The sequence below is a fragment of the Centrocercus urophasianus genome, unplaced genomic scaffold, assembly GCF_019232065.1.
Source record: "Centrocercus urophasianus isolate 14NV4802_14NV808 unplaced genomic scaffold, USGS_Curo_1.0 seq_33, whole genome shotgun sequence".
NCBI classification, from domain to species: Eukaryota; Metazoa; Chordata; class Aves; order Galliformes; family Phasianidae; genus Centrocercus; species Centrocercus urophasianus.
Window position 1 is genome coordinate 785,611 of NW_024884900.1, and position 6,289 is coordinate 791,899.

The 6,289-nt window shown below is 42.1% G+C and overlaps 1 protein-coding gene and 1 long non-coding RNA gene across 6 annotated transcripts in view; one reads left to right on the forward strand and one right to left on the reverse strand.

Moving 5' to 3' along the window:
• Nucleotides 1–6,289, reverse strand: part of KSR1 (kinase suppressor of ras 1) — a 67,911-nt gene that overhangs the window by 60,248 nt on the left and 1,374 nt on the right. The gene's annotated exons all lie outside the window — the stretch shown is intronic.
• LOC122166590 overlaps nt 1,595–6,289 on the forward strand; it is a 36,802-nt gene continuing 32,107 nt past the window's right edge. The window contains exons 1-2 of the long non-coding RNA XR_006170836.1: nt 1,595–1,650; nt 2,623–2,735. This is a non-coding gene — a long non-coding RNA (uncharacterized LOC122166590). The remainder of the gene's footprint in view (nt 1,651–2,622; nt 2,736–6,289) is intronic.

Sequence of the window (6,289 nt, forward strand, 5' to 3'; positions counted from 1 at the left end):
AGTTTTGATCAGTAAGACAAATGGCCCCTAAACTAAAATGTCTTGCTTAGCTGATTAAGTTTTTAAAAGGAGATATCTGAAAGTCAGAAGTCTTCTGCGGAAAGTTCAGTCAAAAACAGTTTCTCTTTTCCCTGAAACTCCAAGCAACAAAAACTTACGAACTTCTGCTTATTTTGGTGGAGCTGCAACTATCTCCTAAAGCAGAGTTTAACCCTCTAGCTTACTAACAAGGTAAAAAGAAAAAAACCCAACACTGTTCTGGAAGATGAAAACTTTTGATAGAAAATTGTCAGTGCCTTAAGGATGGATAAATTATTGAGCACTGTAGGTGCGTAGGGGATACAGTCACACATCTTACACATCTTTCAGTAATTACTTACTGACCAATCCATTTGCAACCCCTACCTAATAACTTGCAGTCGTTACTCCTGATTGAAGTTCTCAATCTGGAAATAAATACTTATTATTTATTCTTTCTAGTTTAGTCAGCATAGCTAACAGCTAAAAACACAGCCTCACACTGGAATCTGCAAGACCTACAGTAGCCTACACACACAGCAGTAATGAGAAGCCCAAGACTTCCTTTCTAAATTTAGGTTGCTTCAAACAGAAGTGAAAGTTCTTTAATAAATCGACACCCCATGTTTTAGAAGCAAATAACAAAAGTAGGACTGGGCAGGAAACTGTTTGCCAACCTTTAAAACTTCCTTGAAAAAGGCTTCCAAGCATTTTCAGGGATTCAGACCACAGACCTGCAAACTGCCCCGTCCACCTCCTGGCTGCATTCTGAAAGCTGTGCTCACCTAGTTCTTCCAGCAGTGTCACATACCCAACTGAGAGCCTGGATCTGCTGCATCCCAGCAAGGTTCCTCAGTGCCATGCTAATTACTGCTCTTAAGCAGATCGCACAGTTTCTGCTATTAGAGCTATTCCACCTGGGATAACTAAGAATCATAGAATAATCATCACTTCACAGGCACTCTCTAGCCCCTTATCAAGGCATGGTTCCTTATTCTACTAAGTGTCCATGAGATGCACGCAATGCAAATTAGACTTCCTCTCTACACAGAAAAGGAATGACAGACACCCGACCTCTGCTCACAAAACATTTCAAAGCAATGAGCAGCATTCACCTGTTTTATTCCTGGAGACTTGTTGCAACTGGACAGAGAATGCCATGGTCTGCATTTGGGTTCAGCCCCCAGCTTTCAACTCTATAATTTCAACAACTTCCCCAAGCATAAGAAGAAGAATGAAACTCCTTGTTTTCTCCTTTTAGGAAAATCACTGCTGAGAAGGCAGGAAGCTGTTCCTTCTTTCCTCTCATTCATTAAGTGTATTTGAGTCAGACATCTAACAACATATTCTACACTATACTCTTGCTGCAATCCCTTCCCCGAATCACTTCTGACTGATCAAAAGAAAGACAAACTAAAAAATTCTCAGGCCATATGTAGGAGCGGGCATTTCTAATGCAAAGCTCTTGTTTTTACCTGCCATCGTGGCTTCCGTTTGTAGGAAACAAGTGTTTCTCATGTCTCTCACGAGAGTACTGCTGGGCTAGGATAATCTCTGGGATCATCTGTAAATGGCATAGCAGCCCTGCTCAGGAGTTGCATCTGGAAAGGCAGTCCATCTCTTTTGGAACAGGTATGCTTCCAGAGTCAAAGATCCTGTTTCCTTGCTTACCAGCTGTGGCAACTAAGCCACTGCTTTGCTGTAGCTGCTAGTCGTGTGGGATTACTCCATGGGAATGAGAAATGGGCTAGGAGGAAGGTCTCTAAGATGTGTCTGAGTCAGTGTCGCTGGGTGGTGTCATCTGTACATCATTCTGTGCTGCACCCTTCACCACAGCAGTAATCTAGCCAATACATTCTCCAATCCCCAAAACAGTGACAGATAGCCAAGAATGATTTCATTATAATTTATCTTTTGGAAAGAGAAAGCTCCCGCATTGGCTGAAAAAAAGGATGGGAAACCTTAGCCTTAAAGAAAGTAAGTTTTATCCCACCAGCATCTGAAAGATCACGTGGTCTGTGGTGTCAATGTATTTTTAAGTGTAACTATTCCCTAAATAATTCTGCATGTTGCAAGACTTTTGTTAATTGTTCCTACTTATGAACAACAGGTGATAAATTTATGTACCACCATGCTGACTCATATCTGTAAATCTGTCACCCGTATGCAGCCTTAACACTCATTGGGGTTTTTGTTGTGCAAAATGCAGTTACCTGCTGCCATCTGAACTCGACTAGCACATCAAGCTCTGTTCAAGTGCTATCTATGCAAAACTGGTTACAGCCACAGGTTTAGCTAGATATAACTGGAGTTCAGGCTGGGCTACTTGCCTGATTGCATCAATTCTGAACATGCAATACACATCAGAATTTGTATGTGGAGAGCGAGGCTTGTCAAGCACGACAGCCTGTGGGTTCCTGTCAGTGTGTGCAGGCACGTACATACCGGTGAACTTCTTCACTGAGTTCAGCTGCTGTACGGACCTCCAAGCTGGCTCCAAGCAGAAATAATTCTGCTGTAATGCAATCCAGCAGCAACAGAATTTTGGAGACAAAAGCACTATTAAGACTTACTGTGATCCTTTCCTTCTTGCTTCCCATTTAGTGCTTCATAGAATCCAGTCAAGGAGATAAGTACATACAGAGCTTAAAAAGTGAAGAGCAAGCCATTTTGCATCTTCATCGTGATGGCAACCTACACATCAGAGCTTATCCCAGGTATGTTAAAACATGATGACTCCTTACGTAAACATTTATATAAAATTAATTGTGGGACATAAGCTAACTTGTTACAACGTACGAATTCTGATCATACGCAGAGACATGCTGTTAGAAAGAACAGATGATGACTTTGTAATAATACATGGTTCTCTCTTCTTCCAAGTCAAAGAGATTCTCTGTTGAAGCCTGTTTTATACAAATAGATGCACAAATGTAGGAAAAAAAGAAAACTTTCTGCTCACCTCTGAGAAAAAACAAATGCACTGCATGTATGCAAAAAGTGAGATGAAGTAAGGGAAGAACATCTCTTACGTAAGACTTGTTAGAAAAGGAAGTCTTTTCAGCTGAGCAGGGCTTATAAACATGTGGCTACAGGTTGCAGTTTGGCCTGAAAAATTCACTGCTCCCTACATAAAATTTAGGAACACACAGTCTTTCGTTACTTACGCATACCACATAACCAACTTCCAGTCTACAAGTTTGGACAATTACAGCTCTTCACCTTCCATTCGTCCCCTCATTTTCAATGCATTTGTTTCTGCTCAGTGATTGGTTGTTAAGAGATAAGCCTTCTCTAGTCAAATTACCAAGTGAATGAAGATAACGATAAAGCAAGTTCCAACATATTTTACCTATAGGTATCATTCAGCCAAACTGAAAGACTGATGTGAGGAGTCACAGACTTATTTGTGACACAGCACAGCTCCAATCAGGCTTTCCGACCTGGTATTAGATTTTCTGGAGATTCTGAACAAAAGACGTTTCTGAGAAAGAGGTCAAAGTGATCTCTGCCCACTGGGCCAAGGATGTCTCCATCAGAGACATAGGTCACCAAGGAGAATTAAAGCAGTTTTCTTAAATGCATGCTGCAGCCCCACCCCGACACTCCCACCATAACCAGTTTGCTTCCTTCCCAGAAGCACTCTAGTTGGCTCTTATGATGTAAGAATCGAGGTAGAAAGAAAATGTATCTCCAACCTAAACATACTCTGGGTCTCAGTTCAGCCTAGTTCTGCCTCATCTTTGTTGCAATTAGCAGTGTTGGAGGATTCGTCCTGTTAGCAGCTTCCTAGTCAGACAGACCTAGAAAGATATCACTGTTCCAAAAAAAAACCAACAAACAAGCTAAAAAAATATACCTCTAACTTTGCAAAAGCAGTTTAATGGTGATGCAAGGGATTAGCACAAGGACAGAGTTAAAAACTGTGACAGTTAGTTTTCTGCGAAGATATCTGGGGGCAACACTGGGTGCTTACCCCATGGCAAGAAATTGTTTGCTCTCATTATTTTCCACTTCAGTTTTGTAGTCTACTTGAGAAATGAGTAAACCTGTGAGGACAGAACTGAAAGAAAACCATACACCAAAGCGTAGGGTAAAAACACTCAAGCACTAACTCAGTAAAACATAAAAATTAAGAAAATACAAGACTTCATGGTATCAGAGAACCGACTCTGCTAGTAACTAAGCCAGCACAATCTACTTTGTACTACAAGGAAACTCCCTGCCCTTCTAAGAAACAGCCTTCATACATGTGAAACGGGCTCAGCTCATGGAACATATCTAAGCACATTACTTTTAAGTAATTCCCACAGTCCTTTCTTTCCCCCTTCTTCTTTCTACATTGCAGAAAGTTCTGACTACAGTCTTTAGACTGATGAGTGCTTATTTTTTCCTGCTGGGGTTCCAGTTTGACATCCTTATCTCCCATGCGCTTCAGTTTGAGACCTTGTGCACAAAGAGGAACGAGGAAAGCCTTGATGCATTTCAGTAAATTAGGAGGGACATAAACATGCACACAACCTCACCTTTAGTTATATTGACGTTCTTAACTTTGAAGTACGCACAGATCATGAATCACGTGGTGTACACGACAGGCTACGAAGACTCAGAGGAAAAAGGATAAAGACAGTAGATCTTGGGTAAAAAGTAACATACATTTAGATTTGTTTTTCACTGATGCTTTAGGATGCTAATTCAATTCATAGTGCTACTGCTTTCAGAACTTTACTCCAGGGCTGTGCTAACCTGGGAACCAGAAGTGGCAGTGAGCATGCACTGCTATCTGAACTGCATGACACAGGGCTTAAGACAGCCATGTTCACCCAGCAGCATTCACTGCTACACCTGTTTGGTCAGAACATCTGTGGTTTACAGATACAGAATGTTGTGTTCAAGGAGATATCCCTTCACCTGTCACATTCACAGGTCTGATACTAAAACTAGACATTTTGAAAGTTTTCAACATACAAGAACTATGTACCGACTATATTAGAGAAGCTTCCATTGCTTTTTGTTCTTTATCAGTTTCATTTTTTGTTTTTAATCAAAACTGATTTTTGATGTAGTACATTGGACTGTCTTCAAAAGACACGTGCAGCCTGGTATTTGGCTACAGGAGCCACTTCTTAACTTCTAGAGTTAAGTCTCCTCCCCTCCCAAAGTAGTACATCCTGCTTCCAGTTTGTTCCTTGCATCTATGTCATGGTTTTATCACATCCCTGTGGCTCTGCTGTACAGTTTACCAGTTATACAATGCAGATAAGTTCTCATAATTCTTTTTCCACAAAGACATTTCTGCGCATGAACATGAGACATTTAGGATCAAACCAAAGCACCCATGAGGTTTGCAGGCCCAGCAGCCATACCACCAGTAGCCACTATGCAGGATCCATGAAGCCATGCAGTGGCTCCTGGAGATGTCCGAATTCGCAGCTTCTCATTACGCTGCGACTGACTGGCAAGGAGCTGCTCACAGGCTGCACAGTGAATGATGCTGCAGTCAGGCTATTGCTAACACTGGCTCTGTGCAGTATTGGAGCACCTTCCTGAACTGACTTGATCGGATAGGCAAATGTGTATGAGCACATATGCACACATTTCTGACACGTTAATATGGCACAATGACAACCAGCACAATGACAAAGGCCACCTGTTACTGGGGCAGCCCTGCAGCCCTCCAGGAGTCCCCATGGTACAGCGCGAGAAATCACAGCATGAAAACAAACGCAGACCCTCAGTTCCTACAGCCCGGTTCTGTGCTCAGCGGCGGCACACAAACCCCCTTCAGACTGCGCAGAGTCACTAAGCGAGAGATTGAGCCCCTGCTTGACATCGTGTCTTCAGGAACAGGCAACTGAAGAGAGCAAAGGGCAGAAAGTCTGTACCTGTTCCCGTAGCTTCATGGGATGGCAGGGATTCAGCACTTGGTTGAATTCCCAGAGAAATCACGTACTGGGGAGCACATCAGAGATTCTTCTGATGAGGGACAAATTTTATGATCACCGGTGAATGTGGCACCCATTGGTTTAAGCAGATAATTGCTTAAGGAATGCAGACACACACTCAGTAACTATCAGTAGCAATAATTTTTGTTGCTTTCAGAACAACCTGAAGATGATAGCAGGCCTTTGGACTCTGTGATTAAAGGTTTCCTTTCAGAATGGGTCCACCAGCAAAATACTGATGATCGTTTTCCAAACTGATGGTGATTTACATTGTTTGAGCACTGAAAAGACAGCAGGGTTGCCAAAAGTCTACAGAAGTACTGTTA